Here is a 25,410-nt window from a genome sequence, read left to right as displayed (position 1 = left end):
GAGAGAACCTTGAGCCAGCAGGATTCCAAAATCACAAAGGACAGAAATGAGAAATGACAGCTGGAGGTGAAGAGAAAGATGGGAAAGCGCTGGCGGAGCGGAGGCAAACCTGCAGGCCTGGGGCTCTGAGGTCCAGTCGGGACACAGGGAGCAGCGGTGTCTGTGGCCGACAGGGGACAGAGCAACGTGATGGAACGTGATGGAAAGGGCCCGGAGCGATTCGCACCCTTCCCTGCAGATGCGACACAAATGTGGGACTGGACTGACGGGATGCAGATAACATGCCTGAGTCTGGAGAAGCAACTGGACTGGTGAACACAGGACGGAGTAGGGAGGCGAAGAGGGGGCAGGAGGGAGGGGAGGAGGGGAGCAGAATGGAGGGGAGGGGGGGCAGCAAGCAGGGGAGGAGGGGGAGGGGAGCAGGGGAGAAGAGGAGGGGGAGCAGGGGGAGAGGGGAGCAGGGGAGGAGGGGCAAGGGGGGCAGCAAGCAGGGGAGGAGGGAAGGGGGAGGGGAGCAGAATGGAGGGGAGGGGGGCAGGGAAGTAGGGGAGGAAGGAAAAGGGGAGGAGGGGAGAAGAGGAGGGGGAGCAGGGGGGAGGAGGGGAGCAGGGAAGCAGGGAGCGGGAGGAGGGGAGCAGGAGAGAAGGGGAGAGGAGAGCAGGGAAGCAGAGGAGGAGGGGAGAGGGGGGGAGGGAGCAGGGGGAGGGGAGAGGAGGAGGGAGGCGGAACAAGCAGCCCGAGGCCTGCCCAGTAACAACTGCGGGTCAGAGCCCATAATGTACAGCCGCCGTCTCCCTGACAAAATACAAGCGGGCGAGCACAAGGTCGCCAGGAGACAGGGCTGGCCACGCCAGGGCCACGCCAGGGCCACGCCAGGGCCACGCCGAGGGCCACGCCAAGGGCCATGCCGAGGGCCACGCCGCAGCGGAGCAGCTGACCCAGCAGAAGCCGGAGCTCTGGGTCCTCACACACAGCGCGGCCTCACAGCCTCCCCACCCTTGGAATCTCTCTCACTTCTGCTGGAGAAGGTGCTCGCTTTGAAGGGCCCCAACAATCACTCTGCCCCCCCCCCACATAACCCAAGGTGAAACCTTTCAGGGACCAACAGGCCTAGTGACACCTGCGAGCTCCCCTTCTGCCACGCACCAGAACACACGCACGGGTGTCGGGGCTCAGAGGCTCTCTGGGGTGCAGGGCTGGGGGCCGGGGCAGGGGGAGGTGCTGGGCCCGGCACAGGAGTGGTCGCCAGGGACCCCGAGTGCTGAGGCCATTACGTGAGGCAGCCTCAGAGGTTAACACTGAAGACAGAGGCAGCCTCTCCTAGATGTCAGAATGATAAAAAAAAATTTTTTTAAATGAAAAAGAAAACATACCAGATAGTGAAAGATGTCAAAGACACAACACACAAAACATGACAGGACTAAAATCAAATGCATCTGACCCGCCCACTCTTGTAAATCACTTTACCGTCTCTAGTGAGATTTTAAAAATAAAAAGATTCTCAGATTGGATCACAAAGCGAAATCCAACTTCGTGCGGCACATCAGACACACATCCAAGGTCATCCCAAAGGGTCAGGCATAAAAGGATGGGAAAGGCCGCCAAGCAAATGCCAACGAGAGAAAGCACCCCTGGTCCTGACCCTACAGCAGACAGAGTAGGAAGGAGACAAAGGAGGGCGCTTCGTGATACCAACAGGTGCAATTCCGGAAAAAAATGAAATAGTTTTGAACAGCTACGCATCAGGTTCCACGGCCGTCAACGTTCACGGGAGGACACGAGGAGAAACACACGGAAACGTACCCACGGCAGAGACTGCAATCCACTCGCCTCGGTCCAAGCAGGGCACGCGGACAGGAAGTAGGGGCACGTGTGACCCAAACGACATAACTGATGGAATCACACGTCAACCCCCGTACCTCCAAGGTGGAACACAGATCAAAATGCAACTGAGACGACCAGAGTAACAAAACCAATAAATCCAAAGACACTTCCCTTGGAAATTTTAAAATTTGCTCCTAAACCATCCTTAGACGAAAAACGAAAATACAAACCAAAACTACAGAACTTCCAGACAGCAACGTTGTAGAAAATATATCCGCTCGGAATATATAAAAAAGCTCTTAAATATGAAACACTTTTTGGAAAAGAACATGAATAAACAAATCACGCACACAAATCATACGCCTAGGAAAAAGGATGAACTGAGAGAAAGCAAAAGGTCAACTGTAAGCAAAAGTGATGAGTTGGGGATCCCTGGGTGGCTCGGTGGTGTAGCGCCTGCCTTTGGTCCAGGGCGTGACCCCGGGATCCTGGGATCGAGTCCCACGTCGGGCTCCCTGCCTGGAGCCTGCTTCTCCCTCTGCCTGTGTCTCTGCCTCTCTCTGGCTGTGTCTTTCCTGAATAAATACATAAAATCTTTAAAAAAAAAAAAAAAAGTGATGAGTTAAAAAGCAGAAAGACAGGGATGCCTGTGTGGCCCAGTCAGGTAAGCAGCTGCCTTGGGCCCAGGTCATGATCCTGGGGTCCCGGGATAGAGCCCCCGTCACACTGCCCTCTCAGCAGGAAGTCGGCTTCTCCCTCTCCCTCTGCCCCTCCCCCACTCACCCACACTCATCCATGCCTTCTCAAGTAAATGCATAAAATCTTTTTTTAAAAAAAGCAGAAAAACAGGAAAATGAATTTTAAAAATACATCCAAAGGTTGGCTCTTTGAAGACAAATGTAAGCAATAAGATAACAGCTAGAGTTGACCCTTGACCAACACAGGGTTGAACTTCACGGATCCACTTACACACAGATTTTTACAGCAGAGCACTAGAGATATACGTTCTCTTCCTTGTGTCTTTTTTTTTAAGATTTTATTTATTTATTCATGAGACACAGAGAGAGAGAGAGAGAGAGAGAGAGAGAGGGGCAGAGACACAGGCAGAGGGAGAAGCAGGCTCCATGCAGGGAGCCCGACGTGGGACCCGATCCCAGGTCCCCAGGATCACACCCTGGGCCGAAGGCGGCGCTAAACCGCTGCGCCACCCGGGCTGCCCACCTTGTGTCTTTCTTAGTAACATCTTCTTTTCTCCAGGTTACTTTACTGTAAGGGTACGGCACACGATACAAGGGTACAACACGCGATCTTGCATGTTTTCAGTTGGGGTTCCCGTCAACAGGAGGCCGTTACTACAAGTTTCCGGGGAGGCTCAGGCTACAAGCAGATGTTCCACGGTGCCGGGCGTCAGCGCCCCGGGCCCCACTTTGTTCCGGGGTCAGCTGTAATAGTCAACCCAGCGGAGCAGCAAGGGGGGCAGATAAGAAACTAACCACAGAAACCAAGGAAATCAGAAGACCCTAAGAGATGGCTTTACCCAAGTCTATGTGAATAAATCTAACAACCTGGATGACGCCAATATTTTTCTAGAGAAATGTAATTTATAAAACTGACCCCAAAAGAGAAAATGTAAAAATGTAAAATGTCTTTTCCTCAAAACAAAAACTAAGCAAACTAACAAAAAACCACCAGGCCCCCAGAGTTCCCCCAGAGGAACTCTACCAGCCTTTTAGAGATCAGGAATTCGGGGCATCCGGGTGGCTCAGCAGGCGAGACCCCAGGGTCCCGGGATTGAGTCCCGCATGGGGCTCCCTGCATAGAGCCTGTTTCTCCCTCTGCCTGTGTCTTGGCCCCTCTCTCTCTCTCTCTCTCTGTCTCTCATGAATAAATAAATAAAATCTTAAAAAAAAAATAATAAAGACCAGGAATGCAGTACTATGAAACTGTTCTTCTGTAAAAGCAACCAGTGCAAAGAACGTCAAAACTGAGTAACTAGAGAAAGAACACGGCTGAATTTCTGCAAATAAAGGGGGAAAATGGTTCTTGGAACATAGAAGATTTCTAAGTTACTTCTATGAAGCAAGTGTAGCCCTGACCTCAAACCCTGGAAAAGGTGAAAAGGTACACACACACCAGAAAAAAATTACAGCTCAACCTCACTCGTAAAGAGCAAAACACGGGCGCTAAATTAAACAAGAGCAACAGGGTGCCGGCGGGGTGGGCTCCGTCGGTGAAGCATCTGCCCTCAGCTCAGGTCATGATCCCAGTGGGATCAAGTTCTGTGTCGGGCTCCCTGCTCAACCAGGAGCCTGCCTCTCCCTCTCCCTCCACCTGCACCCCTGCCCATGCATGGGCACTTGGTGTCCCTCTCTCTCTCTCTCTCTCTCTAAAATAAAAGTATTTTTAAAAAATTAAAATAAAAAACATGAGCTACAAGTGTCCAGCAGCCTCTTACAAGAATTCCCCATCAGACCACATGAAGTACATTCAAGGAATCCAAGAACGCCTCACCATCAGCAACTCCATCAGTAGAAGGCCTCATATTTGTGTATCCAAGAGAAGTCCTAGGATCATCCCACAGATGATTTTTTTTTTAGTAGGATCCACACCCAGCATGGATCCAAACACGGGGCTTGAACTCACAACCCTGATATCAAGACATGAGCTGCCATCAGGAGTCAGACGATTAACCGACTGAGTCACCCAGGGGCCCCCTCGCAGAAGACTTTTTAAAAGGGAACTAATTGCAGCAGTGATCTTTGCTTTAAAAAAATAAAACACTCAACAAAAGAGGAAGGACAGGTTCTTGCGGGCACATGAAATAGATGTATCCCGGCCCAAAAGGCGCACCTGCTTGATGAGAAAACAGCAAGAGCAGCACCCAACAGGCGCCCACTGCAACCACGGTGAGTCACCGCTCCACGGAGGGAACCAGCCCACACAACTGCGTAAGACGCAGAACCTGGAGTATAAAACCTGGAAGGGGAAGGTGCAGTGTCACTGTCACTGCTGGCTACCTCGGGAGGCCTGGGGAGCCCACAAGAACCAACCGAACAAGGCAACTCAGTAAGGCAGCGGGGGACAGAGTGCTACACGGCAACCAGCGGTTTCGGCACATGCTCACGAGACGGAGGACAGGCAAGACCCCTCACAGGAACACTCGGAAAGCCAAAACTTCCCAGCAACAAAGAAAGTGTGGCAATACTGGAGAAGAACGCAAAAGGGACCAAAACAAGTGGGAAGATGAACCCCGGCTGGAACAGAAGTCTCGGATCACAGAGATGTCGCCTCTCCCTGTCAAGGGACAGCTTTCACACAATTGCAACCCAAAACCAATCCAGTCTGGGGGTTCTGAGTATGTGTATATGTATTTGGTGGAAGAACTGGGTAAAGAATAGACAAGCTAATTCAAAGGCCATAGGTAAGGATAAACAATCTAGAATAGTCCCCCCCAAATTATGACAAAACAAGCAATAAGTTCTTTGAGATGTTTTAGTAAAAACATCATCTAAGGGGTTAATAATTAAAATAGTGACTACAACTGCTCAGAGGCGATGGGAACAGCTTATAGAGAACAAGTATAGTCAGTCTCAAAAAAGAACAAAATAGTTGGAGGCAACACACATCTTGACTTCAAAATATAGCATAAAACTACCATAATTAAAACCGTACGCTACTGGAGTGAAGACTGACATACAGACCAACACAACAGAGCAGAGATCCCAGGAGTAAACCCGCACATAGACGGTCAACTCATCTTCAACAGGGGTGCCACATACACACAGGGGGAGAGGACAGTCTCTTCAGCAAATGGTGCCGGGACAATTGAGGATGCACATGGAAACAATGAAATTGGAGCCGATCTTACACCGTGCACAAGATCAACTCAAAATAAAATACCCAAATGCTTGCAAGACCCAAACTGTAGAACTCCTAGAAGAAAACCTCAGGGAGAAGACTCTGACGTTGGCCTTGGCAATGACTTTATGCAGCACAAGGCAACAAAAACAAACAAAAACGACATCAAACCAAAAGGCTTCTGCAAAGCCAAAGAAACAATCGCCGGAGCGAAAGGCTCTTAAGGAACGGGAGGAAATGTGTGCAAACCACAGATGTGGTAAGGGATCAACCTCCAAAACATAAAAGGAACTGCTACAACGGTAAATAATAATAATATAACATAACTATAAAAAAGGCTGAGGACTTGAACAGATATTTCTCCAAGAGACAAATGGTCCACAAGTATACGGGAAAAATGTTCAACATCACTAATCATGGGGGAGATGCAAACCAAAACCAATATGAGATACCACCTCACATCTGTCTGCATGACAATTACCAAAAAAAAAAAAAAAAAAAAAAAAAAAAACCTAACAAGCATTGGAAAGGATGTGGAGAAATTGGAACCTTTGCACGCTGCTAATGCAAAATGGCACGGCCATTATGCAAAACAGTAAGGAAGTCCCTCAAAAAATTAAAAATAGAGCTACCATATGATCCAGCAACCCCACTTCTCAGTATTTATCCAAAAGAACTGAAATCAGGATCCCAAAGCGATCGTAGCATTCCTCTGCTCACTGCAGCATCAGTCACAAGAGCTACAACTGCTCCAGAAACAACCAAAGATCCAGAAACAACCTAAACGCCCATCAAGGGGTGAATGGACAAAAACAACGTGGCACCTCCACGCCACGGAATATTATTCGGCCTCTAAAAGGAAGGAAATCCTGCAACTTGTGCCACAACATGGGTGAGCCTTGAGGGCACATGCTCAGTGAAATAAGCCAGTCACAGGACACACACTGCACGATTCCAGTGTCATGACTCATCTAAAATAGGGTCAAGAGTGGCATGGGGGCAGGGGCTGAGGGGAGGGGCACGCGGGGAGCTGCTCATCAGTGGGCATCAAGCTTCGGTCAAGCGACATGAACCAGGTCAAGACACGTGCTACACAACACTGCGCCTCCAGTCAGCAACGCCGTACCGTACACTTGAACTTAAGGCAGTGGACCTCATGCCGAGCGTTATCATAAAAAAAAATACATTTACAAAAATCTGAATACAGAAGGGAATGTACAACATGATTAAGCTGGAACTTAAAACGGGGGAGAGGGGATTGATCACGTCGGCGCTTGGACAGGACTACTGGTAAAACACGGGGAGAGAGCCAGACCCCTACCTCACGCCACACATCATGGTAAGAGACGCGTGAGGGAAAACTCTACAAGTACAGTAGTGAACAGCGGAAGACAACACGGGATCTTTTTTAACGCGAGGAAAAGCAACCCTGGTTCCCTGCAACTCAAGCTCCACAGCCAGGAGAGGAAGGTTGATGAATCCAACTACACGAGAGCTTCCACGTGGCAAAGCACAAACAATAACCAAAGCAGAAGGCAAATGACCTAATTCATCTGACACTCAAAGAGCTAATTTCCATGATCCGCAGGAAAAAGATCAACAACGGCGTCCGTAAAAAATGAACAAAGACACAGAAAGTTCACAAAGAAAATACAAATGACACTTTGATATATAAAAAGATACCAAACTCACTCCTAATAAAGGGAATCCAGATGCGTCCCTATGGGAAGCGTGAGCTCCGCCGGGATGGGTGGGGGGCGCTGGGCACCTCAGCCCCCCCCCCCGGGGGACCACTGCGCGCACCTCCGTAGGCAGGCACTTGGGCGCGTCTCCTCGGGCCAGCACCCGCGCTCACAGCACTCAGCCTACGCACGCCGGACGCTTACACGGGTACGTGACACAGGCTCCAGGCTGCTCGCTCTGTGACGGGCCGAGACTGAAAGCCACCAACCTGCCATCAGCACAGGACCACCCGATGGATCCTGCACATGCTCACGTGACCTATTCCGCAGCCGTCAAAGAGAAAAGGAAACGCTCTCTGTACCGATGCAGGAAGACTCCCAGGACATTTGACTGAGTGGGGGGCAAAATACAAACCGGGGCACACGCGTGTTATCATGGGACTTGCTCGAGACACAGGAAACCTATAAAAGCCCACAATTTGTGTCTGGCCAACACTGGTGTTCACACACACCTGGCACACACATGCATAAGACACCAACAGTGGCGTCACCTGTGGAGCTGGGGACGGGCCAGCTGGGGGGGGAGGGGGGAGGCTGTCCCTTCCAGCTGCACACCTCCCGTGTTTTTACCCTCAAACTACATGAACCCCTCAAAGCACTAGACCGCAAGGACACTGGGTGAGTTCCACCGTGGTCCGTCCACACTGCGGAACGGGGCTCAGGAATAAAGAAAAAGAAGCTACCGGTACGCGTGGTGACCCCGGGAAATCTCCAGGAGCCACGCTGAAGGACGAAGCCAGTGCCCAGACGTGACGTGCCACAGGGTTCCGTCCATGTGACATTCTAGAGATGACGTTAGAGCAGGGGACAGGCTAGCAGGCGCCAGGAGTCAAGGGGCGGGGGCAGCAGGCCGGGGCGTGAGGGGTCCCCTGGGTGATGGAAACTACGGGGACTGCACCCCGGTCACGGGGAGGGTACACGGGGGCTCAGAATGATCTCTGACAGCGGCAGGGCAACATACCACCGTCACGGAATAAAAAACTGAATGGTGCAAAACGACCCCAGGCGGTCCATCTCCACGCACAACGTCACTAAGTGGACAGAGCAGAGGCCACACTCAACCCGATCCGCTTTCCCAAGCACCTGCCTCCTGGAACGTGAGCCCAGAAGGCAGGTGAGCCACCCGGGACCCCGACCTCCCGGCGCACGGGGGAATCCCAGGAGGAAGAGGGGGGCGGCCCGGGATGAAGGGCGGCCCTCCAGAGGCCCACGGTTGCCTGGCCAGGCGGCCTGAGCATCGGCCTCCCTCGGGGAGCGGGGCGGCACTGCGCTCCCGCCCTGGAGGGGGCCCTGGGGCTCCTCCTGCCCGACGAGCTGTGAACAGAAGCAAGCCGGCTGCCTTCTGAGCCCCGCACTTGGCTCCCAGGACAAGACCCCAGGGTTCGTCCCCTCTGACACTCTCCCGACGGGGCCCTCCGCAGCCCGGGACTCCGACGGCCCTGAGCCAGTCCGGCCGACCCCCGGAGGACACGAGTGGAGGTATGTTGCCCCAGGCTCCCGACACTTGGGGCACACCTGTTACGGCGGCAAGACCTAGCCTGGACCCCCAGGACCGCCACCCGCCCGTGGCATCCGGGCGTACACCTGGCTGTCCAGCCTCAGCCCTGCCAACCTGCCCTCCTGCCCCACGGACTGAACCCCGCCGCTGCCGTGGGGCCTGCCTTGCGATGGCCTCCAACCCCTCCCGCGGGGCGGCAGAGGCGGGCGATGCGCCCCAACATCCCGTCGGACCAGAGGACGCAGGGCCACAGCCCACAGTGCAGGCCAGCTCCGGCCCGGCTCGCCGGTGTGTGAAACGACAGCTGTACCGGCGTCAGAACCACGCGGGGACGACACCTGGACAGCAGTTCGTTAGGAGTCTGCCTTCGGCTCAGGCCGTGATCCCAGGGTCCTGGGATCGAGCCCCAAGTCCAGCTCCCTGCTCAGCAGAGTCTGCTGCTCCCTCTCCCTCCGAGCCTCTCCCCTGCTTGTGCTCGCTCAAGTGAATGAATTTTTTTTTAATTTTTTTTTTTAAAAGCCACGGCTGGTTACAGGATCCCTTCCTCAAATACAACAACACTCACGAGGCGCAGGTGAAACACGACATGAGAGCTGTTCTGGGAAACGGAAGGGGTCCACACGGCGGGGGTGACGAGAGCCCCGTCCCGGTCCCCATAAGCAAGGTCAAGGCTGCCGCTCGGGCAGCTCCCCACGGTCCAGCCTCCCCGGCGCCCGGATTTCACGGCCGGCCACACCGGTTCCACTCCCAGCTCTGCTGAGCTTGCTCCTGGCCCGGGAAGACAGTCACCTCCCGCAGTCGGAGAGAAAGGACCCGCCCGCGGCCCTGCCCGGCTCAGCGGCTCTAAGACCCCGCGCGGAGCTCGGGGTGGCAGCGATGCCCCTCAGGGTCGAGGCAGTGACACCCCTCAGGGTCGAGGCAGCACTCCCCACGTGCCACCCACCTGCCCGACGCTGGTCTGCTGGCAGCGGCCGGGCTACCCGGCTCTGGAAGCCCACCCAGCAGCCGTGAGTCTCCCCAAGCAGAGGTCTGCTCTTGCAGCACGCGAAGTACCTGCTCACGGCTGGCCCACCCACGTTCTCAGCCCCTCGCAGCTCCCTACCAGCACTGCGGCTGCCTAACAGCTCCTCCCAACTGCGAGGTCCCGCTTGCACACCGTTAACTGTGCACCCACCACGTGCGCTTCCCATCCTGGGGCCACAGAGACAGGAGAGACACAGGTAACCGCGGGGCAGTGTGCAGGGTGCCCAACACCGACGCAGCGAGGAACCAGCCAGGCAGCCCCCCTCCCCCCGTGCCCTGCCCTCCCCAAGGGCTCAAGCAAGCAGCAGAGGCAGGACCGGCAGGCTTCCAGAGGGCAGTGCTCGGCCAAGCTCTGACACCTGGAGGAGGTCACCGGGTGAGGCTGGCACCCGCCATCACCCGCGCACAGGCAGACACCCGACGGCGGGCTCAGGACGCCAAGATGTTCGCCCGGCAGCCGACCAGAGGCTGGAAAGGTGAGCAGGTCACAGGCCAGGAGCTGCCAAAGCCAAGGGAGGGAGGCGCCCCAGGCTTCCCAGCAGAAGAGGGCCACCCCCGTGCCACACGTGGCAGGAAGAGCCACGACCCTGAGGGGGAACAGAGAAGGGGGGCCGGGGGCTGCAGACCAGCCCCACCCTGCAACCCAAGATTCTCTGGACCCCTGTCTCCACCGAAGCCCTAACTGCCCCCCTCACCCCTGCCCCCAGCACACTCATTAGCACCTTCCCTGTGGGAGATGGGGATGGGGGCGGGGTCAGACCTCATTAGCGGCCTCGAAGAGCCTGCGGGGAGCAGCAGCCAGCCCAGGAAGGAGGCCCCGGCTGTGTGATGCTAATGCAGGGGAAGGCCCGTGCTGGGCCACCTGCTTAGACGCGGCCCCTTTCCAAATACGTGGCTGGAATGAATCAGGATCTCAGTGGAGGGCGGCCAGAGGCCAGAGGTCGCTGGGTCGGGAGGGGGGTTTGCACCCCTGCCTCCTCCCGGCTGGCTCTGCCCAGGCCCCTGGTGCCCCCCCACTGGCCCCACACTCCCCCATCTGCCCCAGCTGCCATCCCACCCTCCTCCTTCACCACCACCCCACACCCCCAAACACCAGGTCCAACACCCCTCGGCCCACACCCAGGGTCTGGCTGGGGGGACAGGAGGACAGACATGAACACGCGGACGCCCGGGCGGGGCACCAGGCCCTGAAGCCCTGAGAACGCTGATTCCTGCCACACGGCGAGCTCATTCTAGCCCCTTCCGTCCAGCGCTCCCCTGCCTCCAGGCTCCGCGGGCAGTCCTGCACTTTGATACCCCGAGTCCCAAGTTCTCAAAGCTCTCAGAGCCCCGCTCTCCTTTGGAATGAGCTAGACGGCAGCTCAATTCGGGGGAGAGGCCCAGGACGGAGTCTTTCTCCAGGCAACCACAGCAACGTTAACACCTCCCTCTGGGTCGGCCCCCCTCGGAACAGCAGGGCAGGAATGTGGGGGGGGGGGCAGCTCAGGGGTGGGCGGGCCCTGCAGCCAGTGGGCTGGGTTCAAATCCTGACGGGTCGCTTACAGGCCTGTGCCTCTGGATGAGCCACCCTGCCCGGGGGAGTCGGATGTGAGGACGTAAGGAACGTAGCAGCGCTCCCTGCTGCGGTGACAAGGGCCAGATGTCCCGAGTTCCCACCACTCCTACTCCATAGCAGCCCGCACCACGCCCTGGTTGGCGGACAGAGCAAATCCTCCAAAGCAGGGGCCAGCCCGAAGGTCACACAAAAGGGGGCCCTGCTGCCTCTCGGGCACCCTCTGACCCCAGAGCCCTCCCCGCACCCTCCGAAACCCCTCCCCTAGCTTCAGTGTCCGCCCCTCCGAGGGCCTGGTGCCCCCGCCAAGTGGCTGCAGGACCAGACGGGCAGGCTGGGGACGCACTAATGAGCGCCATCACTCAGGATGCCACAGGGGAGACGCTGCACGGCCGCGTCTGCAGGACGCCACTGTTTCCACGCCAGGATGCCAACGCAGTCGGGGCCCTGTCCCCCTCTCAGGGGAAATCAGAGGCAGAAAATAAGACCTTTTCCATCAATCCAGTTAAAGAAAATAATAAAGCTTTGCTGGGCCACAGCTCCAGGCTGGGCGCTCATGGGGTCATCCTGACTACCTGGCTCCGCCCTCCCGCGTCCACCTCGGGCGGGGTGCTCTCTCCCCCAAAGTGGGAGCATCCTGCCACCCGGTCCTCGGAAAGCCCCAGCTGTCCCCGGCCAGCACTCGCTCTGCTGTGGGGACCCGCGGCACTGCTGCCACCACGGACCCAGCCACACGATACTGTGCCAAGGGGCCAAGAGGCCCAGACCCCAGGAACCCAGGCAGGGCACAGGCCTCTCACTGCCCGAGGCAGCCTCCCCCACAGGCCCTGGCCCCCACCCCCCTAGTCCTCCCCCAGTGACCCTCTGCTTGGCTCCCCGCACCCCGGGGCCGTCAGCCTCCCAGGCACTCCCAGCCGGACCCCAGTCACACTGGCCCGGGGGACCCCTGCACTGCTGGGCCTTCCCTCAGGTCCCCCCATCTGGAACCCCTCCTTTCCACTCCACACCACCCCCCTGCCACAGCTGATGCGCAGTTTTCAAGATTCAGCTCAGCCCTCTCACCAGCACCCAGGACCCCTTCCCAGATACGCACCCGCACCCTCCCTTCCCACCCACAGTGGGAGCCCCTCCCTACCCCCCTGCTGACCACTCACTGTGACCTCAGTCCTGCACACATGGGAGCCTCCCTGACGACTCCAGAAACGCACTGGGGGCAGCCCCCCGTGCTCACCGCCCATCCTGACCTCTGTGCAAGGCCTGCCCTTTGAGAATCCTTCAGGGCGCTGCACACCTCACGTGGCAGCCGTGAGCACAGCCCGTGGCGGGGCGTGCAAGGATCCTGTGCACCTGGCCCCTGGCCCAGCACAGCGTCCCTGCGTACACGGACCCGGGCAGCCCACAAACCGGCCCAAGTCCTACTGGGGCCCACTCAAGCCCAAGCAGGACCCAAAGACAGGGCAGGGCTCCATCTGGTGTGGTCTGAAGCCAAGTGTGCAGTCACCTTTACCCCACAGCCATCCTACCCCTCACCAGGCTTCAGGCCGACGGGGACAATCCCGCAGCTGCAGTGGGCGTCTGAGGACCGGAGCGCAGAGAGCACACTGAACCAAGGGCCCCCAGGAGGCGTCCCCGGCCCTGTGGCCTCCACCGGCTCAGGCACCTGCCAAGTACCAGGTGTGGCTCCCTGGCGAGTCCTGCCTTCTCCAGGAAGCAGCCCAGGCAACTAGCTCCTCTCCTACAAGAGGTTCCCCTGGCGCTGACAGGCAGCGTGGTGCAGTAAGAACGCGCTTCAGGTCAGCTCCGTCCAACCTCACTCCCTCGGCGCACAGCCACCTGCACCGCCTGGCTCCAGCCTGGGCCACAGACATGCGTTCAGACAAGCGGCTCCCCCGGGGGAGGGGGGGCAGTGCACAGTGGCCCTGCTCGGGTGCAGGAGGAGGCCCCTCTGAGCCCCACATTCATCACCCAGAACCAGGAACCGTAATTCCCGTCACCCGCCTCACACACCCAAAAGGGGGACAGGTGGTCAGGCGGGACGCAGAGCACAGGCAAGAATCCATGAGGCCAAGCAGAGGTGCGGCCGTGCGGGGGCCCCGGCTCCCGCTGTGTGCTCCTCTCCCTTTGGGCTCCCGTTCCCTTTAGGGCGGAACGTGGCACAGAGGCGCGGCCACCTGGGAGCCAGGCAGGGCAGGGGCGGCACGGCAGAGAACGCTGCATCCAGGAGGAGGCCCACCTCCGGAGCCCGAGCGAGTGTCAGACGGACACCACACAAACCAGATGCTAACGATCACCAGCTCTCCGCCCACCGCAAACAGGAGCCAGAGCGACAAAATGCCCAAGTCTTGGAAGCAGCCATGTGTCCAGGGCTGAACGGATGGTCTCTCGGGACTTGGCAGTGAAGCGACTTGGGGCAAGTTCCCTCTTCTGCACCTGTCTCTTCACCTGTACCACAGGGGTGATGACAGGCCCTTGACCTGGGCTCCCTGTAAGGATGAGCTGAGTCCCTGGGCCTCACGGCTGAGGACCAGGACTGGCACCCAAAGTGCCATCTGAGTGCAGAAGGTATGATGAGCACCACCCCCCCAGGATGCCCACCCACCGTGCTACCTGGCCCGGCTCAAATCCCACACCCTGGGAAGACCTCCCGCACTGGGACCTTGAGGCACACATCTAGCCCTTGTCCTTAGTGGCTCAGGGCACGCCCGGTCACAGTTGGAGTCTTCTCTCCCCAGCTGGAAGGTAAATCCCACCTCCCAGCTTCGAGCTTCCCCACATCCTGAGCAGACCGCTTGCCCCAATGCGTCTCTCACCGTGTTCTCTTTGCTGTCTCACACCGCCCGCCTACGCCCTCATGGAAACCTGCTCTCTAGACTCTGGGCTGGGCACCCAAGGTACAGGGATGACCAAGACGGAGGGCCCTGCGCGGTCACGTGTGGGGTGATCACAGAAAGCAAGCTAAGGCACGGGTGCTAGGGCCACGGGCATGTGGGTGAACTTCAAGCAGGGGAGGCAGGGGATGGGGACGGAGAGGTTCCAAAGGACACATCGGAACACAGGGCCATTACAACAAGACGACCTAGCTGTTGTGCCGATGGAGAGAGACGTGGGATGTGCAGGAGTCAAGGCCTCTGACCTGACGGCGGCACGAAGCAAGTCGTGGAAGACGTGGCCGGAGGGACACGCAGGAGCCAGACCCGACCCTCACCCTGCAGGCAGCAGGCCGCTGGGGAAGGAGACTTAAGGATGCCTGCCGGGGAGCCTGGGAGCACCAGACCTCACCTGCACACCAACTTGCCCGGATGCCGTCAGGGCAGCCAGGCCGACAGAGACAGGTGCGGAGGTGGCCCAGCTGAAGCTCCACTTATTCCAGGAAGCCTCCTTGGGTTTGCGCGTCTCCTACCGCCACCTGCAAGCACGCTCTGGCTCCTGACCGTGCCCTGTCCCGGGCAGGCGTGTGCCGCAGCAGGTTTCTACCGGGGACCTGACGCAGGCCAGGCTGGGTACCCTCTGCGCGGGCGGCATCAGCATCCTCACCCCAACTCTGTGTCCCCGGGGGTAGCTGAAGACCACTCCCGGCGCCTGCCTCCCAGGGACCCCACACGCCAGAGGTGCAGCGCGGGCCAGGGCCGGACGCAAAAGTGGGGCCAGAGAAGGCAGTGCCCGGAGCGGCTGCAAGTGCCCGCAACAGGTGACCCCGGCCCCGGCCCCGGCCCCGGGGAAGGGCTGGACGCGAGCGCGCAGGGGAGCCAGGGGAGCTGGGGCGGCGGCGGACCCGGACCCGCGGGCGAGGGGGCGGCGCTCCATACCTGACCGCGCTGGACGGCGCACGCGGGGCCGGGCCGGGAGAGGGGGCCGCGAGCCCCCCACGGGGCCGGGGCACGTAGGGTCCCTGCAAGCTCCGCGGCCGCTCAGCACGGGGCAAACGCGGACGAGGCCAGAAGGGCGCGGACGCGGCGGCCTCGAGGGCGCAGGACTCCCCGCCGCCCCGTGCACCCCACGAGTGGGACCCGAGGCCTCAGGGCGAAGCGCATGCGCCCTCAGGTGGGTCCCCCGCACCCACGTCCCGGGGGGCGGAGCCAGGGCACCCCCGGCCCGCCGCCGGCCCCGCCCCCAGACGGCGGCCACGCCCTCCGGAGGCCACGCCCCCTCCAGGCCCCGCCCCCGGGTCGGCCCCACCCGCGGAGGTGCCCCCCGGGCCGCGCGCCCTCCCGGCCGTGTCCCCCTGTCCCCGCCGGCCCGGCCGCGCCGCCTCACCTGGGCCGCGGTGGCTGGCGGGCGCGCTCCGCGGGCTCTCGGCGGCAGGGGCGGCGCAGGGGGCGGAGCCGGGACCCAAACATCACGTGACGCCCTTCCCGCCCCCGGGCTGACGCCGCGAGGTCGCCCCCCCGCCTCCGTCCCATCGGCCCCGGCGCCTCGCGCCAGCCAATGGCCACCCGAGCCGCGCCGCGCGCAGGACGGCGTGCGCCCGAGGACTACAAGTCCCAGACAGCCCCGCGCGGACGACCCGAAGCGGCCGGGGACGGCGGCCGGCTGGGCCACAAAGCTTCCTCAGGGTGGCGCTCCTGGCGGGCGTCGATCAAGGGCTGCCCCGGGGTCCCCGAGGGGCGCGCCCCCCCAGCCCCGAGACGTGACAGGCCCGCGGTCTCCCCTCGTGGAGCCGAGGCTGGCGGGGACGGGCATGTGGGAGGAGGTGACCCCCAACGTGCCCTAGACCCCGCGTGCCCGGGGCTTGGCGGGAGGTGCCCGGCGCTGGGAGCCCGGGAGCTCGTGCGCAGGGGTGTGAGCGCCGTGTGCATGAGACAGGCTGTGCACACGGGCCCTGGGCGGAGGTGTGCGCAGGACCAGCTCGCGTGAGCGCAGGACGAGGGCGTGGACGAGAGCAGGGGGCACCTGTGCGGGCAGGTGGGGAGCGCAGGGCACGGGCTGGCCAGTGTGCGTTTGCTCAGAGGAGCCTGTGCGGGGCTGGCCCAGGCTCTTGGCCTCGAGTACTGACCGTGGCCTTGGGGCATGTGCCCCTTCCACAGAGAAGCCAGGATTTGGACAGGGCTTGGCCCGCTGCCCCCGGGCCGCCGGGGTGCAAAGGAAGCCAGGTCTGGTCCTGCAGAGGCCGCATCCGTGACTGCTGACCACAGCTGGGGCTTCGGGGAGGAGATGTCCCCGGACAGACGCCTGCCCGACAGCTGGACGCTGGCACCCCTGGGTTGCCAGGCCCGTGCCCTGACGGGTCTCGGCCGCCAGCAGAATGAGTGGCGGGCGTTGGCTCCCGCAGGGAGGGCTGTTCCCTGAGAGCAGGGGTCCGCGTGTCCTTAGCTGGAAGCCCCCCAGGTTGGATCTTTAGGCCTCAGCAAGGGGGTGGGCATCAAGGTTGGGGATGGTTGGAGGGTCTGCAGAAGGAGCCTCGAGGCAGCCCTGCTACCTTTTCCCTGAGACACAGCAGGGCCGCTCCAGGGTGGCGCTGGCTCCCGGCCAGTGTCGGCGGGGGTCTGCAGTGAGCCTCCCTCCCCCGCTCTCCATGCTCTGGAGCCTGGCCCCTGCCCAGGCGGCCCGGTAGGCGCGCCCACCCTGCTCCCGTGGCCCCCATCTGCTCTCCATCAAGTCCCGCTGAGCCCGAGGCTCCCTGTGGTCCCGCTGTCCTCTACTGACTGAGCTCCGGTTTGGTTCAGGGCGGGAACGTGCCCAGCCTCATGGGCAGCCAGGGCCGGCCGCGTGACTGTCCCGTCGGAGGGATGACGGCAGAGGGCGGAGCGCTCTTCGGGCCCCTTCAGAAGGACGACGCAGTTGGCTAGCTGATCGGACTGTCCTGCTCTCCTTGTCCTCGTCCTCTCTCCAAAATGCAGGCAATACATGGGGACACTGGCCACTCGAGGAGGAGGGGATGAGTCCCAAGCTGAGGATGGAGAACCTCTGCCCCAACTGCACCCCAGCCTCGTTGTCACAGGGGTGCCTGCTTCCTTCCTGCTGCTGTGGGCACCACTCCCAGCAGATGCGACCCCTGTGCCCCTCAGGATGGCCCGGGTCACCCCTTCATGTGTGTGTCCTGCCTCCTGCAGGAGGAGCTTCTTGAGGGGCAGCCCGGACATTTGCGCTTGCGTGGCGGCTTACGGCTGAGGCCTGGCGTGTGGCATGGACTCAAGGAGCAGGGACAAGTGTGTGAGGGGGCACGCGAGCTGTACCCGCAGGGCTCACTTTTCCCGTGGTGCTCCCCGTAACACGGGCCAAGCGGGGTGGAGGACTGGGTGAATCTGAGAGCGCAGCGAGAGGGGCACCTGCACAGGGGGCACGGCAAGAGGGGCGGGTGCTGGGCCGGGGTGGTGTGAGCCCAGCACATGGCATGTGCCACGCCCCCAACCCTGGGAGGCCAGACTTGTCACAGCCCTGGGCTCCTAGGGGACCAACCCCGGCATGACACTTGTAACAGCCTCCCAGGTATTTGACGCCAAGCAGCAGTGGCAAAAAAAAAAAAATACTTAAAAGCAAATCCATGAGTGTTACCTTTGTGAATCATCGCCGGCGAGGATGCATTTGCCGCCCCTCCCAGGAGACCGCAGAGCCTGCTCATGCCCCATCCCTGAGGGAGGAGGCCCCTGCACACCCCAAGGAGCGCTCCGCCCACACCCGCGTCCCAGCCTTGCCACCTGGCAGTGGCCGCTCTCCTGTCTCGCCAAGTCTTGCCGTGTTCATCATCATTTACTCGCTCAACGATCTTGGCTTCCACTGGTAGGCAACCCGCGAGGCCCCGGGGGATACCATACAATTAGATCTGGTTGCTAAGGACAGAAAACCCCAATAACGCTGGCTTAGACAAGATCGGTGTGTATTTACTGCCAACGCTACACCCCCAAGGCCAGATAGGCAGCGGGGCTGCGGGGGTGACCTCCCAGTCACCGGGCCCCCAGGTCCCTTGACTCTAGTTGTTCCTCCAGGTGGGTCTTCTGCTGCCGCGTGGCCCTCACGTCGGCTTCGCAGGCAGCAGGAGGGAGAACTGGACCGTGGAGAGCGCACGGCACCCTCTGGCCCCAGCCTGCCCGTTGCAGGACACCTGCTAGATCCCCACCCCCTGGCCGGAGCTGGGTCCCTGGGCACCTGCGGTGGCTCGGGAGGCTAGCAGTGTCCTCCTCCCGGGACTAACATCCCAGCCGTGCTCTGGCCCCCGGGCCTACTAAGAGGCCGGGGATGGGCTCACCTAGTCAGGACGGGACCTTGACACCGGACAGGCCCAGGTGTGCGCTGGGAACCTGAGTGGAGGCTGCACAGGAGCAGAACAGGGGCGTTGGGGACCCAACAGGGGCTGGGGTCAGGGAAAGACCCCCCCCACACGACCCCCAAAAAGGAGGTGGACGCACGGGAGTCTCCAGAGGTAGCGATTCCAGGAGGGGGTGGTGGGTGTCCTGAGGAGCCTGTCGGTGTCCTGTGGGGCTGTCCCACACCCCTCTGTGGACACGTCCTGACTTCTGCAGCCACCACTGACTTCAGAGCCCCTGGTGCCGCCACCTCTTCAGCTCCTCACCTGCAGGTGGGAAACTCGGCCAAGGCAGGAGGGACACACACCGCTGGGCGCTCCCTGCAGGGTGGGGTCGTGGGCCGAGGAGGCAGGCACGGACTGTGGGGAGGGTCCTGCCACTCCCTGTGGCACACGGCCTCCTCGTGCCTGCACCTGCACCGTGTGCACGATCGGCCCCGGGGTGGTGAGCAGGGGACCTTTGCTGGGCACATGGGCAGCCAGCGATGACTCACAGTGAGAGTGGGAAGGGAGGCAAAGAGGGGCTGTGGCCTCGATGCCCCCAGCGACCCTGGCACTGTGGTGGCCCAGACCCAGGAGGGTGAGCAGAGCCGGGCACCTCTTCCCGCTGCCTGGGCCCGTCCTGCTGCATGTCCAGCGTGCCCTGGCCACAGAGGGCCCAGCTCTCCGGGCCTCACGCCAGAGGACAGAGGACCAGGCAGGTGGCTTCCTTAGGAGGTGACTGAGTTCGGGACACACACAGGTTGGGTTATAGGATGCAGACAGAGGCTTCCATCCTCTTGAGCTCCAGGTGGCCCTTGGGGGTTTGGGGACGGTGGGTCAGGCCAGCACCCTTTCCCAGGAGTTGGGTGGGTGGGACTCCTCCCGTCTCAGAGAGTCAGGGTGAGGGCTTGAAAATCAGGAGCAAGAGAAGTAGGCAACAGGGGTGTGAAGGGCAGAGGTGGGCCCCCCTCCACCCTGCGTGGGGCACCCTCACCCCCACTGTGTGCCCCCCTCCAGGCTCCGGTGGGAGGCACACATGGAGGGATCTCTCCGGGCAGGGCGGGAAGGGCAGCCTGGAGTGGGCCTCCCGTGAGCGCGGAGCAGAGCCAGGGCCCGGGGGGTCCTCACAGCAGAATGAGCCTACCTGCAGCCTGCGCCCCGCTTAGATCCCTCCGAGCTGCGGTGTGCACCCCGCTTAGAGCCCTCCGAGGCACTCTGCAAACACGGCACATTATTCCCTTGGTAACGAGCGTCTGTTCAGGGACGCGCAGCAACATCTTCCCTCGCCTGCCTCCGGGCTCCCCAAGGCCACGGCCATCCAGCAGCCCCAGCCTCCCGCCAGCCCTGTGGCGCCCTCCCCAGGGGGCGCGGCCTGACCCCTGCTTGTACAGCGTGGCTGCCAGGGGGTCCGCACGTCAGACACCCGCCCCGAGCCTCAACCCCCTGACACGTGGGGGCAGCACAGAGCATGATGGTCCTGGCTCTGTGGCGGTGACAGGGGGCCTGAGCGGGTCACGCCAGCAATGCCGTCGGAGGCGCTCAGCCCGGGGCCTGGCCCCCTGGGAGCCTCTGGCGCCCGTGAGCCCGTGGCGTGTCTGACTTGTCATCGATGTGTCAGTGGGTGCCAGGCGCTGGCCCAAGGACGTGTGGACAGTGCCCTCAGGAGCGGAGGGGGCGGCGGGGACGGCGGGACGGCGGGAGCGAAGAACCACCCACTGGGCCACGAGTGTGTTGTTGGAAGGTATGAGGGAACAGTAGGTTACTCGAAAGCCAGGGTGCGAGAAGGGCGCACCGGGAGGGGATGTCGGGCCGGGTGCTGAAGGATGAGTAGGAGCTTGTCAGGCAGGACCAGCTCGAGTCGTGGATGCTGAAGGAATTTGCATCCGCCTCCTGCCGTCAGTCTCTCCAGACGCCCACCCCACCAGGCAGATGGGGGCGCCCCGCCCCTTCCAGGTGCACCCGCACCTTCCCGAGTCAGAACTGGCTTCAGTGTGTGCTACGCCCCCCAGCCCCCTCCCCCACCGCCCCTGCGGGGAAGCATGGTAATGAGATGCTAATGAGCGAAGGTAAAAACACAGAGAACAGCATTTTGCAAAATCACAACACTTTGTACTTCCAGGGCTCCCTCCCCACGAGCGAGCTGCCGAGCTGAGCGCCGTGTGGAGGCGGGAGGCGCCCGCGGGGCCCCTCCCGGTGTGCCCATGGGGTCCACAGGGGGCGGGAAGGCAGCCCCCGCCCCTGGGCTTGGCCCCTGGTCCGACTTGGGGGGAACCGCCCGCCTGATGCCCCCCTGGGCGACTGGTCACACCACGATCACGACCGAGTGCCCTGCCCGCCGGGCGGACGTTACAGGCCCTTCCAGGTGCCACCCCTCGCCCAACGGGGCTGCACCGTCCCAGCTCTGCCTCCACCCCGTCCCTACCCCACGGGCTCCTCTGCCGGGAAGGGACAGCTGTCCATCCTTGGAGGCGTCCTGCCCACACGCTTGGCCTTCCCCCAGGAAGCCTTCCTAACCGGGGCCTGGTGTGGGGCCTCCTCCAAGCCTGCCTCTCGGGGCGCTGATGGCACCATCTGCCCCACACACACCAGCAGCCACTTGTTTGCAGCTTCCCATCGTGTTTGCTGAGTGAATGATGGCCTGGGGGCGCTGAGCTGTGGGGCTCGGGAGGTGGTCTGGACTATTCCAGGGGAAACTGAGGCCCAGAGGAAGGATGAGGCCTCCTGGCCCATGCGGTGATCTCCCGCCCGGCTGTGGTGCGCAGCGGGTCCTCAGGGCCGGGCCGCTGCCCTGGCCACACGGTCTCTCCCCTTCCCCTGGGTCCTCACTGCTCCCCACGCTCCAACGACGCCCTCTGAGCCACGGCCCTCCACAGTCCCTTCTCTGCCTCTCGGGGTCCAGGCTACAGGCTCTGAGGGACAGGTGAGCAAGGGGGCTGGAGGCCCCACCGTGGGCTCCTGCTCTGGGGCTGACGGGCCCCGGGCTCCATCACCCCCCAACCTCATGGTGCCTAAGTGATTGGAGGGGCCTGGCACCGGGATAGAGGGCGTCTCTGGCCCCTCGGGGGTCGTGCAGCCAAGAGAAAGGTGATCTCGGTGATCTAGGCCGGACGGAGGTGAGCGTGGAGTGAGATGTGGCTGCTAGAGGCACCGGGTGTTGGTCCTGGTTCGGACCTGTTTCTTGCTCTTCCTTGTGTGTGACTCGAGCAAGTCACTTCCCCTCTCTGGGCCTCAGGTCCTCCTGGGGAAATGGGTCCCTGAGACCAACCATGTGGATGTAACGTGTACAGAGCCTGGCACACGGCTATCTGTACTTTGTACCGTAACTGAGAAGAAAGGGGAACGCAGGCTGTCCCAGCTGGGAGGGGAGGTGGGCTCTGTCCCCAGGAACCTCATGCATCTGTCCCTCTGCCCTGGGTCCCTGGCCCTGTGGGGGTACAGCTCACCGGCCTCCTCGGGCCACCATGGGTGGTGCCAGGGTGGGAGGTGTTGGGCACGTTGCCCGTGTCTGGTGATCACTGTTGTGTTTAGAGGGCTTGATGGGGATCCAGATAGAGTGAGGGCGATCTCGGGAGGCTCCATGGAGTGCAGGGCAGTGAGGGCTCCGCCTCTCCTGCTGGAGACGGGCCTGGAGGGGACAGACAGGGACGGGGCAATGGGCCCAGATGATACACGGACCTGTTGCTGGATGTCAGTGGATCCACATGCCCAGCTGGAAGCCCTCTGCTTCTCCCACCCAGGCCTCCTGAGGCCAAAGCCGGGTCAGTGGAGGTCCAATGAGGTAGGGCCTCAGCCTGGACCTGAGACTGGGTCAGCAACTGACCAGGGTCAGGGCTCAGGGTGTGACCGGGGTCAGGGCTCAATGTGTGACCAGGGTCAGAGCTCAGGGTGGGACCAGGGTCAGGGCCCAGGGTGTGACTGGGGTCAGGGCCCAGGGTGTGACCAAGGTCAGGGCCCAGAGAGTGACTGGGGTCAGGGCCCAGGGTGTGACCAAAGTCAGGGCCCAGGGTGTGACCAGGATCAGGGCTCCATGTGTGACCAGGGTCAGGGCTCAGAGTGTGACCAGGGCCAGGGCTCAGGGTGGGACCAGGGTCAGAGCCCAGGGTGTGACCGGGGTCAGGGCCCAGGGTGTGACCAAGGTCAGGGCCCAGAGAGTGACCGGGGTCAGGACTCAGTGTGTGACCAAGGGTCAGGGCTCAGAGTGTGACCAGGATCAGGGCTCAGGGTGTGACCAGGGTCAGGGCTTAGGCTGTGACCAGGATCAGGGCTCAGTAAGTGACAGGATCAGGGTTTGGTATGTGCCCAAGAACAGAGCTCAGAGTCCGATCTGGATCAGGGCTCCGTGTACAGCAGGATCGAGGCTCAGAGTGTGACCAGGATCAGGGCTCAGGGTGTGACCAGGGTCAGGGCTCAGGGTGTGACCAGGATCAGGGCTCAGGGTGGGACCGGGGTCAGAGCCCAGGGTGTGACCGGGGTCAGGGCTCAGGGTGGGACCAGGGTCCGAGCCCAGGGTGTGACCGGGGTCAGGGCTCAGGGTGGGACCAGGGTCAGAGCCCAGGGTGTGACCGGGGTCAGGGCTCAGGGTGTGACCAAGGTCAGGGCCCAGAGAGTGACCGGGATCAGGGCTCAGGGTGTGACCAGGATCAGGGCTCAGGGTGTGACCAGGATCAGGGCTCAGGGTATGACCAAGGGTCAGGGCTCAGAGTGTGACCAGGATCAGGGCTCAATGTGTGACCAGGGTCAGGGCTCAGAGTGTGACCAGGGCCAGGGCTCAGGGTGGGACCAGGGTCAGAGCCCAGGGTGTGACCAAGGTCAGGGCCCAGAGAGTGACCGGGGTCAGGGCTCAGGGTATGACCAAGGATCAGGGCTCAGAGTGTGACCAGGGTCAGGGCTCAGGGTGTGACCAGGATCAGGGCTCAGAGTGTGACCAGGGTCAGAGCTCAGAGTGGGACTGGGGTCAGGGCTCAGGGTATGACCAAGGGTCAAGGCTCAGGGCGTGACCAGGGGTGAGGCTCAGCCTGGCCCCCGAGGTAGGAGATGCCTACACGCCTGGAGGGGACAGACAGAGACAGGGCTATGGGCCCAGATGATACACGGACCTGTTGCTGGATGTCAGTGGATCCACATGCCCAAGTAGAAGCCCTCTGCTTCTCCCACCCAGGCCTCCTGAGGCCTGGATCAGGGCTCAGGGTGTGACCGGGATCAGGGCTCAGGGTGTGAGCAGGGTCAGGGCTCAGAGTGTGACCAGGATCAGGGCTCAGGGTGTGACCGGGATCAGGGCTCAGGGTGTGACCAGGGTCAGGGCTCAGAGTGGGACTGGGGTCAGGGCCCAGGGTGTGACCAAGGTCAGGGCCCAGAGAGTGACCGGGGTCAGGGCTCAGGGTGTGACCAAAGTCAGGGCCCAGGGTGTGACCGGGATCAGGGCTCAGGGTGTGACCAGGATCAGGGCTCAGGGTGAGACCGGGGTCAGGACTCAGGGTGCGACCGGGGTCAGGGCTCAGGGCGTGACCAGGGGTGAGGCTCAGCCTGGCCCCCGAGGTAGGAGGTGCCTACAGTCTGCATCCACAGGCAGGACCCGGGCTCAGGTCCCACGGGGGAACGGACCCCAGCAGGCATCCGTGGTCTGGATCCTTCCCGAGGCTGCCCTGAGTGCTTCACCCACAGCCGAGGCAGGGCCTCCCCAGACAGGAAGCCTGGGCCCCTCGCTGCCGAAGCTGTCCCCGCCCGGGTGCTCCAGGGAGGGCGGCTTCCTCCCCGGCTCCCCTTCCCCTCCGTGGGAGCCGCGCCTCCTCAGCCCCCTGCCAGAGGCGGGGGAGTCTCAGAACCAGGTGCTTCCCCGTCAAGCCCATCCCGTTTCCCAGTCACAGGCCTACGGACCCCCGACCCCCCTTCAGGCCAATGCAGGCTGCTCCCCGCCACTTGGGGGCCGCCCGTCAGCCTCCAGCCTCCCTGTGTGGGGTGTGGGGACTGGAGGACTTGCCCACCACCCTCAGGGCAGCCGCCACCCAGGACCAGCTGACAGGTGCTGCAGAGGCCCACGCCCTTGTCCCGGTCGGGGCAGCTCTTCGGGGCCATCCCGCTCCTGTGGCGCCACCCAAGGCCCCCGGGACCCGGCACCCAGTGCAGGCTGTCCCTCCACCAGCCTCGCCCACTCGCCCCTGACAGGAGGTGTCCCCATCGGTTTTCCCGGTGTATTTCCAGCATGTAAATCTCAGTCTTGGGGGCTGAACCCCTGTCCCGTGGGCCCTGTTGTGCCAGGACCCCATTCCTGACGCTCCCCTGTCCCGGCCGGGCCCTTCCCGCCTTCTCTGCCCCTCTTCTGCTGAGGCTGCTCCGTAGCAGATGCACATTTGGAAGGCGCCAGTGTTTGCACCACAGGCAGGACCTTATCTGAGAGCTGAGGAGCAAGATGGGGTGCGCATGGTGCCACACGAGCTCCTGGATCCACCCAGGCCTGAAGCAGTCTCCTTCCAGGAGCTGGCGGGGGTTATTGGGTTTTCTTGCCCAGCCTGGCCAGGAGGCGCTCTGTGACGTGAGAGACACCTTGCAGGTGGGACACCTTGCAGGGAGCTGCGGGGCGGCGGCGGGTGCATAGTGAGCAGGGGACGTGGCTCAGGGCTGTAGGGGCCTCAAGGAGTCTGGGAAATCAGCTGCCGTGTCCTGGAAGGTCATTTCCGGCCATCACAGCCCACCC

At 61.6% G+C, this 25,410-nt stretch overlaps 1 protein-coding gene across 17 annotated transcripts in view; it reads right to left on the bottom strand.

Annotated features, from left to right (window-relative positions):
• Positions 1-15,832, bottom strand: part of TSNARE1 (t-SNARE domain containing 1) — a 145,701-nt gene extending 129,869 nt beyond the window's left edge. For 11 of the 17 annotated variants that reach the window (XM_072733762.1, XM_072733761.1, XM_025985055.2 and 8 more), the window contains exon 1: positions 15,304-15,556. The gene's annotated coding sequence lies outside the window, so the exon portion shown is untranslated. Of the gene's footprint in view, positions 1-15,303; positions 15,564-15,751 lie in introns of those variants that run through there. The other 6 variants (XM_072733754.1, XM_072733759.1, XM_072733755.1 and 3 more) reach the window with 2 other exon arrangements.
• Between the last annotated feature and the right edge of the window lie 9,578 nt (positions 15,833-25,410).

This window comes from Vulpes vulpes, chromosome 13 (assembly GCF_048418805.1).
Source record: "Vulpes vulpes isolate BD-2025 chromosome 13, VulVul3, whole genome shotgun sequence".
NCBI lineage: Eukaryota > Metazoa > Chordata > Mammalia > Carnivora > Canidae > Vulpes > Vulpes vulpes.
Note: the sequence above shows the minus strand (reverse complement) of the source record. Positions and strands in the feature narration are given on the sequence as shown.